Here is a 20,010-nt window from a genome sequence, read left to right on the forward strand (position 1 = left end):
ATTTTTGTTTTTCCTTTCTGATAAATGTTTCTAGAGATGCTAATAAAAACTTAGTATAATTAATGTTAATTAGGTTGAATAACTGGAAAAAGGATTGTAAAAATGTCAAAAAAACAGATAAGTGGCTTATCCCAAAAGGATAAATATTTTTATATGGTTATTTTGAATGAGATCAATAAAATGGACATTTTCGGATTTACATACAGGGTTTTGATACTACACTACGTAAAGTTAAAAAAAAAGGGCCAAAGAGTTCACCTACTCCCCCCCAACATTAAAGTTCAAACAAGTCCGTTTTATTTACCACAGTTTAAAATATATTTATATGTAGACTGAAATACTTGATCAAGGATTGGGACAACAGACCAATTAATGAAATTAAAAATCGAGAAGGGCCTAAGCTCTTTGGCTGAAACTTGGGCATCCTAGAGACTTCTATAAAATTATATACAATGTACACCCACAAAAAAAAGGTTTCTGTCACTCCTTCTAGAAATAAGAATTATTGATTAAACTTAATAAATATAAAAATTAAAGGTATAAGATTTAATAAAATTGAGATAAAAGTTTGTGAAATTGGTATATTTAGATGGTCTTTATATAAACCTTTTGCTTATGTTGTGGGATAGATATGTTTCAGTGGAAAAACGCTTCCCCTTCTTGGTATTATAAGGCTGGGCACATGTCTATCCCTCTGAAAATATTAATTGAACAAATTAAAGGAAACCAATATAGTTACTTGAGACGTCCAATATAACGTAAATCTAAAAAGTAATTTGAGTAGCTAAAAAAAAAATATAGGTTTACCCTGGGTTTAACTTATAACTCAAGGAAAAGAGACCTTAATAAATGTCTTATGCAAGCTTTGGAAGACAAAATAAAGAAAACCTTAGTTTTAAAACATGGAATTCTTTGTTTACAGCTCTTCTCACTGATACAAAAATGCCAATTAAGGAGATAAAATTGGGTCTGGGTGACAGAGCATTTATCTGGGGACCTGGAAGAGAGTGTCTTTGTCTTGCAGATCAGAAATATAAATACAACAAACAGTGACCTAGGACTGAGCCTAATTAGCTCAACGAAATAAAACTTGAGGCCATGAAATTTTTGGCATTTTAGAACTCAGAACTCTGACGGGTCCTTCAGACTTTGTGAGGAAATCTTAATTATCTGTTTCATAAATAGTAAGCCTTAGTGATTTGAGCAAGCAAATTCAGCTTACTCCAACTATTATTATAAATATAAGTAAGTTTTAAAGTGAAGCTATGAGATCTCTAGCTTTTGTCTGTTTATAAGCCTGCATACAGATTATAGAAGTGAGATATTTCTACTGCTAAAAAAAAAAATTTCGAAGTCAAAGAGCTCTGCTTAATTGATGTAAAAATATAAGAGCTTAAAAATTAAGTATTTTTAAAATAAAAACTTAACAAATTGACTTTCAGTGTCATGTGAATTGGAAAATATTCAATATTAAGGTAATATTTGATATTGTTTAGTTTAAGTATGTTCTAATAAATGTAGACATCTTTAAAATCATCCATCTTAACTATAATACCTTTACTGTACCTAGGTTTAATGAAAGTCAAATAAGATCCTGTTATATCTGTTGCAGATTTGTCAAAAAAAAAATAACAGTAATGTGCTGTGGTAAAATTTTAAGTAAATTAAATGCAAATGAGATGAGAGCTTTGGGTAAATATTTAAAATATATTTTTAAAATGTATGCTTAAAATAATCTCTAAATGTTTGATATCTTTAAATTCTAGAGTTGTGCTAAATTAAGTTAAATGACAAGATTTTATTAAATATCTATGCCATTTTCAGATAAAATAAGATTGAAATATGAATTACTTAACATTTAACTTCCTCTTACAGTGAAACTAAAGGTGTTTAGAAATATTAATAAATGGTTGGTATCACACAGAAATAGTCTCTATTAGTAAGGGAATGATCTCAGTATCCTAGGAAAGTAATATAAATGCGTAAAGGAAGATGTAAGAATGGAATAATACTTTGTTAATGAAAAATAGTGACTTTCTCCTGAAGCTGGTTACCTCTGAATGGAAGACAAAATAAGGGACACACTAATATAAGTATAGAAAGCTGTGGAAGGCTTGTGGAAAAGGAACCCTGAGGAAAGTTTTGTACGTGGTCAGAATTGGCTAAGTTTAGAATCAAATTGGGCAACGTAAATGAATCTTAGAAGTTAGCTGGAACAAGATTAGATTTGGTTTTCTCTCTGTTAAGAGGAAAAAATTTTCTTAAAATATTAATCCACCTTCAGTAACAGATTGTAAAACTTCTTATACTACTTAGCTGATCTGTTCTGCCTTTACATTTGACATATTTTCTTGTTAATGAATTAGTACTACATTACAGTGATCTATATGTTTATCTGATCAAGTGTTCTGAAATCTTTCAAAAAGCTCCCTGAATATAAAATTCTAATTAATTAAATAAAAATTAATTTAATTAATTAAAATTCTTTAAATCTCCAGTTAAGTTTGGGATGCTACAGAAGGCCCCTGAAACATCCCAAAGAGAGATTTTTAACTATAAAGTTTCATTTGGCATTTTAAATAACATGGAATTGTCAAATGAATCATAAAACTTCTAAGGTTATATTGAATGAGAAATATTATTAATATAGGTATTGTAGAAATTATATGGACTCCCTAAAATTCTGGTTTATCTGAAATGTTACCAGTGATAATTATGGGTATAGTGAACAGGTTTCTTTATTGATTATAGTGTAACGGTGTTTAACCATGCTTTTAAATCTTTTGTCATTTATAGACAGTTAATTGTTTTCTTCTGATGGTTTTGCAAAATGCTTTCTCTTCAAGGAGATTTACTGATTTCTAATAAATTTCAAACTACAGCACTGAACTAAACTGGGTAAGACATTTTAAAGTTCTAATGAAAACTCTCATTAAAAGAATTAGTTACATGGGACTGATTAACCAGCTGAATATGGTTATAATTTTTGATATTGTTTGAAATACTACTGCCTTTTAACCTGTTTCCCAGACATAAAGAATCTCTTCTCCTTAAGCTAGTTATGGTTCACAGCAATTTGATAAATTATAACTATGTATACAGACTTGGAACAGTTATCTTTTCTCTCTATCTGATCCCTCAAAAGACTAAAAATACTTAGGTCCCCAGTGGCTCTATCAGACAAATTAGGGAGATCATCTCCTAAGAGATATAGGAGTATAAAGGTATTTTAAGGATTTTAAAGAGAAAAGAATTTACCTAAATCTGTAAGGCAAAAATCCATGAAAAGCCTTGACGTGGCTTTCTTGCCCTTAGAAAACCTTATTAACATTCTACCCTGAGACTCCGTATTAAAACTTCCAACACAGTCAATTTAAAAAGCCTATATGATCAAATAATCAGATTTAATTTGTAAAGAAATTAATCTTGATTTGGCTATATTTGAGAAAACTGAGGGTAACTTTAGAGAGAAAAAAATTATATTTTAGTCGATATTAAATTCTAGTTTTGTTAATTGAGGTCCATATTTACTAAGACACTTCCCAGATCATTCCTTGCTGTTATGTCACACTGCTGTACAGTTTAATTGAATTATGAAAAGAATACTCTAGGTTTGATTCTGAAGCTCAGTAATCTATCCTTGGGTAAAATTCCAATGCCCCATGACCTGCAGCCAGGGGATTATACATACTGCAACAGGCATGACTTAAAGAACTGTCTCCAACCTGAGTGGAAAGACCCTTTTTCAGATACTCTTAACTAGACCATACACACCAAAGCTGAAGGAAACGGAGTCTCGGATTCATTTCCTATCTGAAACAGCCCCTGCAATGCACTGGCCTATAGAGCGCTGCTCACCTTAAAACAATGCCCAAATGGAGAAAAAGCTTCCATACCAGGATGAGAAGAAGACGACATCTGAGCTAGACTGCTGACCCAAGACACCGGACCAGGACTGTATACCAATTACTTTGATAATTTCTCCAACCTTTGATTATGAACTACTCCAATTGTTAAGTTTATGATAAATTACCTATGTCTAGTACTTCTGTGTTACCTTGGTGGGTTTCCCTACTCCAAGGCTCTAACTAGGTAGCCCTCAGAAACATTATTCTAAAAAGAAATTATAGTTCTGTTTAGGCCACTGTTGATCTTACAAGGTGGGAGATTTCAACTGGCCAATTAATACCTGCTCTGACCCTGACCATAAATATGAACTTCTTCATAGGATCAAACTCAGAAACACAAGCAAAATTTTAACCCAAAAATACAACTTCTCGACTATTAAATTCTTACTCGTGACTTTATTAACCTTACTAGCTGTATTACTTATATCCTGTCTATTTTATAAAATTGTTGTCTATTACATTTCCCAATGTGTAACTAGGCCCACAAGATTGATGATGGCTAAACATCTTGAAGAAACAGATAAAATTTATAACCCTGAATAAAATAAATATAATAGTGTGATTCTATTTATGGGAATGAGCAAAGAAGGTTAAACACTTCCTGGATCATAATAGAGTAGTAAGACAGGTGATCCAGAGAACTTTTAGTATCAACAGGGCCTGATAAAAAATACTAACACCTTGAATGGCAACTCAGAAGATTCTTCACCTGAACTAGGAATGAGCCATCCTAGCAATGTGGGACAAAATTGGTCATGAAATTTCTCTCAAAATATTGGTCGAATTTAGGACCAAGGGGGAACACTGTGAATGAAAATACTACAATGTGCATGAAAATACTGCAACCATGACAGTAAACAAAGAATGCTGAATCCGAGTCATCAGCGGCTGCTGCCATACCCCAGCGAGTACATGCCTACAGCCCGGCCTCTCAGCCACTCACAGTGGTGCCCTCTGAGCAGACTCAGAGTAAGAAAGGACAGGATACTGGCCCTAGATAGCCAGGGGCTTGCCAAAGGAATGAATTCAATGACCCAAATGTTTGCTTCCCACCATACATAGAAAAGCAGTAAATACTTGAACTTGAGATATCTGGTTTTCTTTAGATAACAAGCAATATTTTATTGTTCCAATTACCTGATCTTTGTTGTAAAGATTCTATTTATCCTAGCTCCTCCCCTACCTCTTGGGAGCAGTCCCTCAGAGTGATCTGAGAGGCTGTCATCCCGGCTCGAGTCCTCCAGCCAAATAAACCAAATCCCTTAACATTTAGGGTGAACGTTTATTTCAATGAAGTCCCAGAATAGACACAACTCATCAATTCTGTAATGGAACACACTGAATCAGGAACCAAAAGCGTGTTTTAGTCCAGAAAATCTCCAGGTTCCTATTTCTTCCTGTCATTATACAATCCCTCCAGAACTCATTACTTTGCTGTCTGCTCCTCTGGCAACCAAACTCAGAGAAGAGTCAACTCAGCAGAGCACCATGCTGGGGAGAACCCCCCGCAGAAGCACTGCAGGCTGCCTTCCCTCCCGCACGCTCTGCTGACCCTTGGTGTCCTCCGTGGAGACCAGGCCAACAAAGCTCTTCCCAACAGCTGCAAAGTCGCTCACGTTAAATAAATCATTTTATTTTATATGATATTTTACGTATATACCCATCTCTGAAAACAGCTTTGCCAGAAGCCCAAATCTTCAACATTAATCTGCAAAGGCAAATCAGGTCCCCAAGGGAAAACAAGTCTTAAGACGACGCTAAGGCCTCCAAAGTCCTCTCCACGACCATGAACCAAACTGCCTGCAGGTCTGCAGCTGCAGGAGGCTACATGTCTGCTTTTAAAGCAACCCCTTTCTGCCCTCGGGTGCTACAATGCCCTTTTATGCCCTCCCATCACAGGGCAAGAGCAGCCGCTGCAGAACCTTGCAGGGCAGCACTGACAGGACTGGACAAAGGGGATCAGAGCTAAACAAAGCATTCTGATGACACGAGCTTGTCACTGTGTCTCTTTACAGATGTAGATATATATAGAGAGAAGTGGGGTGATATTGCTCAAAGTCACACAGCTAATAAGTGGCAAAGTATATAACTCTGCTCCTCCCTCCTGTGTGACGCCCAACTGGGACAACCACAGCGTTCTCTCGTGGCTGCCTGAACAGTCTTTTCCTATCACTCATGACACACAATAGTGTCTGAACTTAGCCTGCATTTGCAGCATCTTTTCCCTCCAGTTTCTCAGGAACAAGGCTGTTCGGGCCTGTATGAATTCCGGCTTCCTGAAATCTCCGTGCTCAGGCTGGTCTTGCCTGTGCATCCGGCCCGCTGCTCAGAGGCTCTTCCTCCCCTGCAGGAGGACGTTTCTAATCTTCACAGGGACACAACCTCAGGGGAGCTCTCCTCTCGCCCTCAGCATGGCAGGTGTCCCAGGCCTCATCCCGAGCAGCCCCGTTAGGACGGTGTCTGCCCAGCTCTGCTAGTCAGATCAGCAGCCTCAATGCCAGGGATTATACCCAGGTCACACTGCAAACCTACTGCCCGCCTCACAGCCCCCAGCCAGCAGGTCACCTGGAAGTCACAGCAAGTGCCCCACCCAATCCAGAAGTCTCTTCTTTTGCCAGCACCACTGATGAATGGTTTCCAACCTTCGGTCAGTTTCGCACAAAACAGCACCTTCAACTGTGAAACGGGTGGTTTTTCTTCTGCACCTCATCCTTACTGGAAACGTAAAGGGAAACCAAAAGGCCTTTTCTCAACCCTTTTCTGATGAAACCCTCCCACCCACAATACTCATATGCTCAAGAGCTTTGGATCCACATGATTTTCTTTCTCTTAGGCTAAGTGACTCAAAAAACTAAGGGATTCTTTCTCCTTTGAGGGTATTAGCACTCAGTTTCTCGGCTTTAATCTGTTTTTGTCTCTCTCTTCAGTGACCCTAGCAGTTGCCACCTCTTACTCCCTTCAGCAGCCTCCCTCCCAACTTCTAGTCTAGGAAATCAGCTGTGATGAGGGGCATGGGGGCAGTCACAGAAGATGCAACTAAGGCACAGAGAGGCTACATAATTTGCCCAAGAAATCACCTTGAATCACCAACAGAGTGTGTCACGTCCCTCTGTTTAACTCTAATGCTAAGCAAGTTAACTTTTTGTAGATTATGTTTATAAACAGATGAGGTATGAAAATACATACAAGGACACACATCAACTCTAAGATATTCATTAACTCCACTATTTTGTTTCTATTTATTTTATTTCTATTAAAAAATTAAGAACCCCTGCAGTCAATATAGCAAAATGTTACTGGGTTTTAAATCCAGAATATACAGGGGTTGTGTCATTACTCATTCTTGTATGTATTTTCACAAGACAAAATGATTTGAAAGTCTCTCTCCCCGCCCCCTACTCACTACTGGCTCTCACCAGAGCTCCCAGACCACACATCTAACAGCCTTTCACTTTACCCACAGCTGAACTCATCAGTTTTCCCCCAGAACTCCCTCTGCTGCTTTCCCTCCTCAGAACACAGCAGGACCATTATTTAACTCATAAATCCACCCAGAAACCTGGGCCTTACTCCATCCTACCTTCACAGAAATCATTGATCCTTTCCTCTTTACCATCTAAACATGCCTTCAATCTGTTCGCTTTTACCCACTGACCGTCCCACCGCTCAAGTGGAAGCCAACAACACTGCCAACCTGGACTCATGAGTCTCCCAAGTGGCCCCACAGCCACTCTCCCCTACTTGAGACAAATGTGATTGTGTCTCTCCCACGCTTTTGGACTCATTTCAGACCCACTGTTCTTAGAAGAAACTTCAATTTCTTCACCTGGTGAAGGTCTTTGCCATGAAACTGTCAGCTCAGGAAGGGCAGGACACACCCTCGTCCCTCGGCTCCACCATCTGGCAGAGCATCAGCTTGGGAGGATTGAGTTCTTAGCAAACTACTTCACTTATCCATACAAATCCATGGTAGATTAGAAAGATTTTAGATGTTGAGCTTGACTATTAATTTGGGGATTTTGCACTGGCAACCTGCAAGTATATATTCTAATTATTGTGTCTTCTTAAAACCATACCCAGATTAAAGGAGTATTTGTGGAATGTCTTCGGAGTAAAAGGGACTGTACTTTTACAGATTTTATGTTTTAAAATATGAACAACCCGGACAGGGTCAAAAATAGAACCGCCTCACAAGTGACAGAAGACAGGTGAGACGCATATAGCAACAGGTCACAAAGATGGTAAGAGCAAAGTTGTTTCTCCAACCCCCGAAAAAATTCCTCCAAGAACTGAAAACTCAGAAATTTGAAAGTAAAATACTATCATATAAAGAAAGAAAATAAATAATCCTCTTCATCAGGGTTTCTAGATCTGACTGCAGAGTTATTAGCAGGCCATACTGAATCCTAGCACAGAAAAATCAGATGGACTAGTGATGAGTAAGTTCCAGGAAAACGGCAGTAACTCCTCCACTTGAAAGAGGACACACACTCACTTCTTCAAGGTGATTGTAAACCACATTCTGCAGAAATTCAGAAGATTCAGGCACCGCTTCTAGATGGTGATGACACGGAAGGACGGCTTGGATGCATGCTTCTAACTGAGTCACCGGCATTCTTACACTGCAGGGGGAAATGGAGGCCCTCAGCCAAGAGCACAGTTGTTCCTGTCATGTATCCCAGGCCGTGCCTCGGGGACTCAGTGTACTGTAGCAGTCTGGCCCCAGGTGAGGACCCGCAGCGTGGCCCAAGCAAGCAGGAGGGGCACTGTGCTTGAGAAATCCCATCCCCCATGGGGGCAAGAGGGGCTGGTGGGGTTGTGTGAACCTATAAATGCTCATAGAAATACACCTGCATACATTGAAGTGATAAAATTAAAAGTAGCAGGCTATTTAACAAAATTTCAATTGTCAGTGTTAATTTTACCATTCCATTCCGCTTGTCCCCTGCACTCTGAGACAGGCTTAGGCTCTCTCACACATGCAGCTCTGATGCAATAGTTGTGAAGTTATTTTACTTTGCTGCAAGTGTCTTCGCTCCCAGTGTCACTGTGACTGTCGTCTCTTAACACAGTCAGATATCTTCCTGGATCTCTCCCTGAGTTCCTTGCTCCTGCTTCTCAGATCCTGAGATAAAGAACAGGTGAAGGCACTTGACTGGAAAAGTCAATGTGGACTTGACCAAAGTCCTCAGTGACCCCCTAGGTGAGTGCTGCCCACCCCTTACCTTCGATTCTCAAGGTTCTGCCCAGGGTGACATCCAGCCAGGAGAGAGTCCTGGGCCCTATTAAAAGCTGTGTGGCTTGGGTGCAGGGAAAGCTGCAGGAGCTGGTTCCGTAGCCGGTCCCATCCACACCTCTGCTCCTCTCTCTCCCGAGGCAGCGCTGCCAAGCCCCCAGGCTCCCTGAGCTTCTGTCTTTCTCTTCTACTCTACTTCAAGCCCTTTTCCTCTTCCTTTATTCCCTGATTATCCCTAGCTGGAGTGATTTTTCTATCATAGAATCTGAAAAAATTTCCTGCAGCTGAAAAAGAGGTGCCAGAGGTCAACGCGCATATGGTGGTTCCTGAATAGAGCCCCTGGTTAGGGGGACCCTCACCAACACTCACGGGGCATCAGGCATGTTGCACCACCAACAAGAGTTTGCTGTGACACCAAGGCACGCACAGCATCCCTGCTCACTAAATTGTAGTTGTAGTCCTTTATTAAGAAGCAAAAATAAAAAAATTGCTCATGTTTCTTACTAAAATTATTTATGAGGGAGAAAAAGAAATTGTAATAGAAAGAACAAATTTCACTCCATGTTAGATGTGTTCATTTGGCTTTAATCCTGTACCTTGTTTTCTAGGCTCAGACTTGCTATCTCTGCACCTTTTGTAAAAGAAAGTTGCCTTTAGCCTGAAATATCCAGGAGGGTCTATTCTCCGGGCTCTGATCTTTAAGGATATTTGCTCTTCTACACTTATGTATAGATGGCAAGTTGTAAAATAGTGAATAACCTTTCTTTTTTTTGGAGGTTTTACAGGGGCACCATAATTTGACCCACATGGACAGCTGCAGGAACAAAGGATTTCAAGGACAAACAATTCATACAGCAAGAAGTTTGCAACAACCAGCCACATCCCCGCCACTTTTTAGTATAAAAGGAGACTGAATTCTGCCCTGGGGAAGAGAGTTCTACTGGATAACAATATGCCATTTTCTGGGTCTGCCAGCTTTACAAATAAAGTCTCTTTTCCTTACTCCAACATCTCATCTCCCGATTAATTGGCCTGTCATGCAGCAAGCAGAACGAGTTTGGACTTGGTAACAAATTGACTGCCTTAGAGGTAGTATGTCTCCACTGTTTCCTCATTTCCAGTATTTCACAACCTATCAATTTTATATGCTTTTTAACAACATGAACAAAAAACCTATTACAAGGAATTGATTCCACAGAAATAAAATTATTTCTACTCCTTCAAAACTTTTTTCTTTTCTATTTTATTTTGTTTTGCTTATTGAAAAGAAAATAAATTCAAATCTTTTTATTTCACGTATTTTTATAACTAGATATTGTAAATACTACAAAGATATTTAAATTGCAATAAAAATTGTTCATATATTAGTATAAAGATATATACACAATCAATGCAGATTAGGAAAGGAGTAGATATTTACTAAAAATCCACTGCACATCCAGTCTTTTACAAGCATATCCTGGAATATAAGCTCTATTATCCAGGGTCCCCCACCCCCAATCTCACTGCGGAGTCCCTTAGTAATCAACTACCAAGGCACCAGCATAGAACCATGAGATCACTATTTTAGGTATAAATGAGAGTATTAGCTCATTCAATTCTAAAACAGAAACCTTAAAATAAATACTGAACTTACTTACAGATAAACAAATTTGGACACAAAAAAGTACAGTTTCTCCCCAAATTCACAAAGATAATAACTGGTAAAGGCAAGATTTGAACTCATCTGCCTTGAATATAAAGCTAAGTTGGAAATCCCCTTCAACTGTGGAGGACCAGCAGCACAGCCTGTCACCCTATCTTTGTTCAGATCTGGCTTTAGACAGCCTGAGACAGCACCCCTTCCTATGGAACTCGAGGGCAAACAATAACAATAAGGATTTTATATTCAGTAGTTTCTTAGGTCTCAATTATATAAAGTGTCAGCAGGTCAGCAGAAAACTCTGGGAAATATGAGTGGGTCCAGAGCTTTTTGCTGATAAGAAACTCAATCTATCAGGACAGAGTGACCTTCCCATGAGAGGCCTCATGGACATAAACTAAAGGCAACTGAGCAATGAAAACTAGCAAGAACATGGAACTCAAGCAAGAAGGATCCCTACCATCCCCTGCCCAGTTGCCTCTTCACCTTTGTGGACAAGACGGCAGAAGGTCCATGTTCTTGTCCAAGTTACAACATCATGGATTCTCACCCATATAATATTACGACTCTATGCTGTCTTAAGTCCTTTCCAACTAAAATATGATGACACCAATATCTCAGCGGAATGTCTATGTCTCCACTTTCTCTCTTCTATTAGGAGACTATATCTATGGCCACCAAGCCGAAATTCAATTAAAAACACCATGCACGAAGCCTGGTGAAAGTCTGTGTAAGAGACATTGTTCTCAAGCTCAGTGAGTGAAAACTCAGAAAAAGTGGTCCTTATCCCTCTGCAAGTGGAAGGTAGCCTGATTGTGTGTGTGTATGTGTGCACACGTGTGTGTGTAAATCAAATACAATGTATTGTGGGATGTGCACAGATTTTTTTTTATGTTACTATCATTTCATGAGGATGAGCCAACCTTTAAAGTAATTTGAATCTACTATTCTGAGAGAGTCTCAGGATCTTTTGGTGGAGGATGGGAAAGGGGAAAGGAAAGGAGGAAAGAAGTAAATGAAGCAAAGCTGTAAGTATACTGCTAGGGAAAGGCAAGACATTAATTTTGTTCCTACTTGCATCACACACAAATTAGGGACTGGCTTTCCCACATGTCTTGTCAAGCACTGAGTTGCAGAAGAACAGGTGACAGCCCATTTCTCACTGAGCTTGTGACTGTACGTGGCATCTTATAGACACTAATTATTTAACCTGATCAAACAATCTAGCAGCAGGCTGTAATTCTCCTATTTTGAGAGATAAGAAAACAGAAGTGAAAGAGGGTATATAGCTTGACCAAAGTCAGAGGACAAGTAAAGTAAAGAAGATGAATTCAAACTCAGATCTGAATGCAGAGTCTGATCTTCCCACTCCGAGGGCTGGAAATTCCTTAACACACAGGGTCCCCAGCTCCTCTGCTTTGTTCCTGGCACCAAGCATTTCCCATGGCGATATTCTCCAGTTCTCAGACACAGCGCTCTGTGCAGCCAATAACCTCCATTCGACCTTGATCATCTACCTGTCACGCCCACCAGGCTTCACCAGGCAAGAAAGCTGGCTTTCAACTGCATACAAAGCCACCCGTTTTATCCTGGACTCTTCAGCGGCTTTTCCAGCGTAAACGCAGCCATGAAAGTGCTCACAGTTTGTACATGAGCCACACTACCTCTCTCCATCTCTGTCCCCACCTATACTACTTTGCTATGACCATTTTGAGAATCTTGGAAACAAATTTTTAAAAACAGAAAAGAAAGGATTCTGTAACAAGTACTTAATACTTACAATTTTAAATGAGAAGTTACAAAGTGAGTATTTACAAACCGAATCTGCCTTCCTAGGTGTCAGTTTTAACAGTTAAAATATACAATAGCAAAAAATTCTGACTTAAATAATTAACAAAAACATCAACAATAATCTGGAATAAACTCAAAAATAATGCCCATGTTGTACATGGTGGAAGTACAGGACAGTACTGTGGGGTAAAGTAAGAGGTGTGAAAGTAGAGACATCAACATTTTGTATGGAGGAAAGCAGTTTTGTAAAAATGTACGTTCTCCTAAAGATAATTCAAAAGTAGTAAAAAAATCCCACGACAGCACTTCTTTTTTTTTTTAACTTGAAAAATTATATTAGAATTCTTCAGGAATAATAAAGTCATAATACTAACCAAGAAAATTTGGGATCTAAAAGAGAATCAAAAAATCGCACTGTCAGATATTAAATAAATGTTTACAATATGTAAGATATAGTGCTAGTGTAAGAAAGTAAGATTGATAAAAATAAACCATGAGCTCAAAAAGAGACTCTAGTGTACATAAGTATTCTTTACAGGTGGGATTTCAAGTTAAAAAGCAAAGTAGGAATTCAATAATTGTCTTGGGACAATCAGAGAATCCCCTGGAAAAAACAAATTCTATTCCAGTCATAATGACCGCAAGAAAAATTACAGAATGTGATGTGAATATTAGAAAGTACTAATAACAGCGAATATAATTCTTTGCTCATATTAATTCAACTTCTCTTCACTATAACAAGTACCATCATCATCTCCATCTTAGAGATTAAAAAAACCTACAGAAGAAATTTATACCATTATAAGAAAGTATTTCTAAGAATAATATCAGGAATAAAACCCAAAAAGAAGACATTTACAATCTTAAGATTATTTTGGGCCACAACAAAAATGAACCTACTGAACAAAATGAAAGGCAAAATATGACAAGGAAAAGCTCTCTGATACATGTTGATGAAGACAAGGGGTTAATGTTCATAATATACATAGAGCTGTCACAAAGCAACAAGAAGCTGCCTCACTTAAATGTGTGCAAAGGACAAAAGAGATCATTCACTTTTTAAAAGTCAGATGGCTAATGAGTGAAAAATGCTCAATACCTCACTGGTCATCAAGTGCAAATTAAAACAATGAAAAAGTACTTTTGCTCATCATATTGGCACATATTTTTAAAAGATATTCTAGCTAGTGTCCATCTTTGAGAGAACAAACTGTGAGCGATCTTTTGGAGGATGACATGTCAATGGATATGTAAACTCTGAAAAACGTGTGTACACACAGGCTGAACTCCACATTTTGGAATCGTTTCATTTAGAAAAATTCAGTTCAAAAAGATGTACTTATCAGAGCATTTACACAGCACTGTTTACAATGGTGAGAAGAAAAGCTGAAGTGAAATCATATCCAGCGATAGAGAATTGGTTACATAAGTTATTCTACATCTTTTCATGCCCCACAGGAGAAGGAATTTCTTGATTCACTTGAAAGGAGCCTGGGATTTATGTAGTTGTCACATCCAAGGACTAAATTTCCAGAAAACTTAACGAAAATAATACTCATACAAGATCACAGGAATGTTTGTATAAGAAGTATACCAGTCAAACACCCTTTCTGACAGTGGAAAATGGAGAAAACTTAAGTGTCCACCATCAAGACAATGATGCGGTAAATCACGGTGAGCTGTGGGCACTAAAGTTCCGGTGTTTCGGCGTGGTCCAAGGCCTTGTCCACAGTACGCTCCCACGAAAGGTGTCCTTACACAAGAGACCAAACCTGCATATCAGGAAAACCCTCTACTCTATCTGAAAGGACCGGGTGAGTCTGGAGAGAGAGGACGTCTGTGATATATACCTGAGTGAATAAACCGAGCTGCAGAAAACATATAGTATGGCCTTATTTTTCAATAAAGCATATATACACACACATAGACATAGATTTCTCATATACGTGTATGTATGTGTTTATTTATATGACATAGGCATAAAGGTCATGAAATATATACTCCACATTGTCAGCAGTTTTTACTCTCAGGAAAAAAGGGGAAGGGATGTAGGGGACTTTCGGTACCACAACAGATCTCCTTTCAGAATTTCAGTTAAGTATACTTGGAATTTAAAAGTTTATTTAAGTCCAAAGTAAAATGGACGAGGACTCCACAAGACAGAATGCTATACTAGTCATTAAAAATCATGCCAGGGGAGATAGAATATTGTAGAAAAATGTGTAATAAGCCGAATGGAAAATGGAGGTCTCCACACAGTATACAGGCACACATTGCTCGCTGGTTTTTATGACAGAGGTAATACACACTGATGAAAAGAACACAAAAAAGATATTAAAGTGTTAATTATAATCTCTGAGTAGTGGAACTAGGATAGACACTTTTGCCCCTTTTTTCAGACTTTTATATTAAATACACATTATTTTTCATCTGAAAAAAGCATTTTTAGACGTCTAGTACCACACATAGAAAAAAATACACGAGTACTTACAGAAACAAATAACTAGGAGACACCGCAGCAGCGTCACAAAGTGTAGAAAGGGCGATCCTGAATAACACCGCGCAGTTACATAAGGACCCACAAAGTGAGAGCACCTGCTGTAACAGGGCGTGGCCCCCTTCTATTTGTCAGTTGTGTCTTCAGGGCTGAGGCAGTTCTCAGCACGGCCAGTGTCAGTGCTGGTGTCTGGATGGATGCCACTGGGGGTGAGGGCACCTGCAAGCCGAGAGGAAGAACAGAAATCATCCTCTGCTTTTTCTGTCTTGTTTCTTTGTTACTTTTAAAGAGAAGCGTAAATAAGATAAACTGAAACTCCCCTACTGAAATTTCAGTAATGAAACCGTTTTTAAAGTGTTCACAACTTATATTCTGCCTATAACTGTCTTTTCAACAAAGCATCATATTTATTAAATGTTAATTAACTCAGTTAATTAACTACCTGTTGAAACCTATTAAAGAACATGAAATGCACTATGTAAAACTACCACGCCTGTGGTGACTACTTTATTTGTCTTGACGGCAGTGCAGTCAGCCCCCACCATCCCGTGGCCCTGAGCTCCTGATGCTGGAAAGAGATCACGCTGCCGCCTCAGATGGAGAGAAAAGGTGAAAGCATTTTCTGAAAGCTACAGCACTGATAAAACATGACTGACAAATCCCAGGTTCCTTTGAGGCTATCATTTTCTGTTTCTGGCCAACACCCGTCAATGAGCAGAATCACCCTATTCCCGAGCCATGGGACTCACGTGGGAAGCAATTTTGGAGAAATTTCCAGGAATAGAATGTAACCAACTATACATAGAACTCTGAAAAAGAAAAGATGCAATACTCTGATTTTGGAAGACACCCAAAATATTCTCCTAAACATTAGTAGCTGGAAAGGCTGGGCTTCTCCTAAGCCACTTATTTATTTCACAGCCAGTGAGCATCTCCCACAAATCCTGCTTCACTGTGTATGCTGGGAGCCACAGGCACACTGCTGCTGTCGATCTTATCAGTCACAAGGCAGAGGAGTGTTTCTCACTCCTGCAACCCTCACACAGGCTCACCTCCTAACCTCACTGTCTGAACTTGACCCCATTTTCTCACCTGTTTATTTGGTATCTGTTCTTCTGTAAGCTGCCTGAAATGCTATTTGGAACAAGTCAGAAGAATGAGTGGGTAGATAAATGGACAGATGGACAACTGAGAGATTGGAAGACAAACAGAGAGACTCCAAGAAAAGGGGAACAAAGAAAATTTCCTATGCAAAACCCTCTTCTAGTCAGGGAAGAAAACCACCACTGAGAAATGTGAAGAGGCAGGTAGCTTAGGACTGTTTCCTGGATTCCATGAAAAGTCACACCAAGAGATGAGAGGGTAGAACTATAAATAATAAAAGAAAAAGAACATGCATGCTTGAAAAATATATCTACACTATGTACTTTCTAAAGAATAGATTCAAATCAGCACGGCCCAATAACACAATCCTTGGGTATTTACAGAAGTGAGAACCCCATCTCCAAACCACAAGGCATCCCTTTGGAGCACTGAGAGTCTACACGGGGCAGTCATAAAGCTGTCACCGCAAAAGCTATGTGATCCTGCAAATAGGAGGAACGAGCAGCTGTGCTCGGGCTGCCCACGCACTTCATTTACACCCCACAGCACCTCTACGGGTGGGGGACGCCTAGGGAGCCCAGTCTCTGCAGGACAGAAAACTAGTCCTGGAGAGGCTAAGCCGACCTACCAGTTCTCCATCTCACATGACTGGTCACTCCAGAGCAGGGCTTGAACTCGGACCCACGTTTTTAACCACAGTACTACCGAGATTTATGTGCTTTTTATGTGTATAATACATTTGTTTCTGGCATGAAAGTGTATTTAATAAATGATTGGTTGTCTTGTCTATCTCATTAGCACAAAATCTTAATACTGTTGAATTTTACTCTTTTCCCCTGGAGAAAGGAACTGAAAGAGTGGTGGTCAGAATGAGGTGGGGCTCCATTCTTTATCTGTTACCTCATCTCATCCAAGTCCCCAAACAGGGAGAAGGAGCAAATGTTCTCTTCATCTTTTAAAGAGAGAGCTCCACTGATGGTGACTTACTCAACTCCAAAACCAAGTCTGGGGGAAGGGCACATGCAGCAACGAAAGCAGTATCACCTGTAGGAAGGCGAAAAGAGCTCAGGGGATGGCTCAGGGTTCAGCCTAATTTAATTTCAATCGATAAAAGAATAACACAATCTAAAAATACTAGCATGCAATGGATTTTCTCTTTCTTGATATCTAGCAAGTTTCCACAGCCCACATGTAACATTATCATGAAATAGTGAAAGGTAGAGTCCACAGACAAGGAAAATCAATGCCACAGGCAGGCTGAAACCCAGGCTGGAGGAAAGGAAGATAAAGGGCATAGTTAAGAAGAGGGGAAAGTCTGGGAAAAAGAAATCATCACAAGGACTCTCAAGCATCATCCAACAATCATAAAATCATTCATTCAAGACAGAGTTATTTAGGTCCTATTTTGTGCAAGATTTTACAGCGGGCAAAGAAAGACCGCAGCATAAATGGTGTCAGCAAGTGGCGGGGCTATAATACAATTCGAATCCCGGTACCTTGCACACTTGTCCTTAGTGTAAATGCAAAAAAATAAAGTAAAATAATACTAAGTAAACTCTACGCAATCTTGAAAAAAAATAAATAAGACCTAAATAGCTGGACAGACACACCACGCAGATTCCTGGATCAGATGACAGCGCTCTTGGGATGGCAGTGCTCCCCAGAGCGATCCTTATACCCAACGTGTTCTCGATCACAATCCCAGCGGGCTCCTCTGCAGTAACTGAGTAGCTGCTGCTACAATTCATATGGGAATTCGAGGGTCTCAGTAATCAGAACGTACTTGAAAAAGAAGAACAAAGTGAGAGGACTTGTAATTCTCAATTTCAAACCTTACAACTGTATCTCCAGGTGAGATTAGGGGCCATTTTTAAGTTATTACTGTGTTTATCCTTATTTTCTAAATTCTGTACAATGAATATACCTGTTAGAATAAGAAAAATTAAAAGTAAGGTATCTTTTAAAACATGCACACCGATTCATTCATTGGGAAGAAAATTATTTTAACTATAAAGAGGTAAGCAAATATCTAGTGAAAAAGGACAACTTAAAAACAAGTGTGCATTTACAATTTTCATAAATTGAAAACTGAAAAGCACAAACACATCAAGTTTCTAGGGAGACCGGTGAAATACATTAACAGTTATTTTCAAAAATTCTAATTGAACAATGAAAACTCAAAGGGAAAATCCTGATTGACAGCCAACTGCAAACACGTGGATAGCAAAGGCCTAGAAATCACAGTTCCTTTAAATCTGCTACTAACTCAAAAGGAGAGGAGATTCCTCACTGAGGGGACAGTGGAATCCCTCGCATAAGACAGGATACACAGTACAAACGGCACAAGATACGGGGGTGATTTTCTTAGAAGAATTCTAAAGTTACAAAATTGCCGAAAAACTATATAAACACTGACAGACAGATTAAAACACACAGTCATGTATATTACATATAAACATATGAAGTCTGCTCCCATGTTGCATAGGAATACAATCATATTTGTTCAATAATGGGCACTGATTAATTTATCCCAGGTAGAATATTTCAACTAAAACAAATAATCAATATAACACTCATTTTGTCAAATCTACTTGATAAGTTACTCTGCTATGTAACCATATATCTAAGATATATCTAAAATCAGTGAAAAAGATCTTTGTATGGTATTTGAATTCTTCTCAAAATTCCAAGCTTAATTTTAAAATAGATCTGAGCAGTATTTCTATATTATCTTTTCCCTTGTGAAATGAACAACAGAGTCTGTTGTCAAAATTCTGTCCTACAATGATTCATGAGCACTGTATCCTCACAAAACTGCTAGACAGCAAGGCACGATCCAGACACTGTGACCAAACAAATGAAACACAAGGAAGACAGTGACCCTATTCTGGAGAGCTTATATTATGTGCCAACACAGGGGTTTATATTTGATTGGTTTGATTGGGTAGCAAAATAAAATCAATCAAGTACTTTCTTCTTTGAGCATTCTGTAAGTCATGACTGTTTTTAGTTTCATGAGCAGGAAAGACTTAAGCATGACTTGATTAGGTCAACTAGCAACAATCATCACTGGAGAGTGAGTAATAAAGAAGTTAACTGACAGCAATGCTTCTGCCTACATGAGACCTAAAATAAATCTACACTGATATCTGAAAGGAAAATGAGGAGATGAGGTTCCCAATGAGAAAAGAAACTAACAAGGAATCAGAAAAGAAAGACATTTTCATTAACGATTCCAGGCAGTAGTGGAGCATGGTGGTGAAGAGCACAGATGCTGGGGACAAACATGAGGGTCGGAACTCCCACAGCACTTGGTAGCTGTGACACTGATATGTCAGTGAAATTCTCCGCATCTCAGTCTTCTATCCATAGACTGGGGACAACAACAGCACCCGTCTCCTAGAACGGTCCTACGAATTAAGTTATTTTATATATACAAGTTTAAATAAAATACCTCAGATTTTAAGTAATACCCCAAAAACACAAGGAACAAAGAAAACAGAGATAATTTGGAGTTCATCAAAATTTAGAACTTTGCTTCAAAGGGCACCATCCAGAAAGTGAAAAAACAACAGAGAGGAGAAAATTTTTTCAAATCATTTATCTGATTAAGAATTTGTATCTCCAAATTAAAAGAAAAACAAACCTACAACTCAACAATAAAAAGGCAACTCAATTAAAAGAAGGATAAAGGATCCGAAAAGGTATTTTTCTAGGAAAATATACAAATGGCCAATAAGCACAATGAAACGATGTTCAATATCATTAGCTGTAATGGAAATCAAGTCAAAACCACTAGGAGAAACCGCTTCACACTCACTACAATGGGTTA

General features: G+C 38.8%; 1 protein-coding gene across 2 annotated transcripts in view; it reads right to left on the reverse strand.

Annotated features, from left to right (window-relative positions):
• The window catches only part of LOC140693775 (uncharacterized), a 44,860-nt gene extending 29,598 nt beyond the window's left edge, over positions 1 to 15,262 (reverse strand). The window contains exons 1-3 of one of the 2 annotated variants that reach the window (XR_012069472.1): positions 15,069 to 15,262; positions 8,834 to 9,033; positions 8,404 to 8,530 (exon numbers count right to left, since the gene is read on the reverse strand). The gene's annotated coding sequence lies outside the window, so the exon portion shown is untranslated. Of the gene's footprint in view, positions 8,531 to 8,833; positions 9,034 to 9,133; positions 9,411 to 15,068 lie in introns of those variants that run through there. The other variant, XR_012069474.1, reaches the window with a different exon arrangement.
• Between the last annotated feature and the right edge of the window lie 4,748 nt (positions 15,263 to 20,010).

The sequence above is a fragment of the Vicugna pacos genome, unplaced genomic scaffold (genome assembly GCF_048564905.1).
Source record: "Vicugna pacos unplaced genomic scaffold, VicPac4 scaffold_20, whole genome shotgun sequence".
NCBI lineage: Eukaryota > Metazoa > Chordata > Mammalia > Artiodactyla > Camelidae > Vicugna > Vicugna pacos.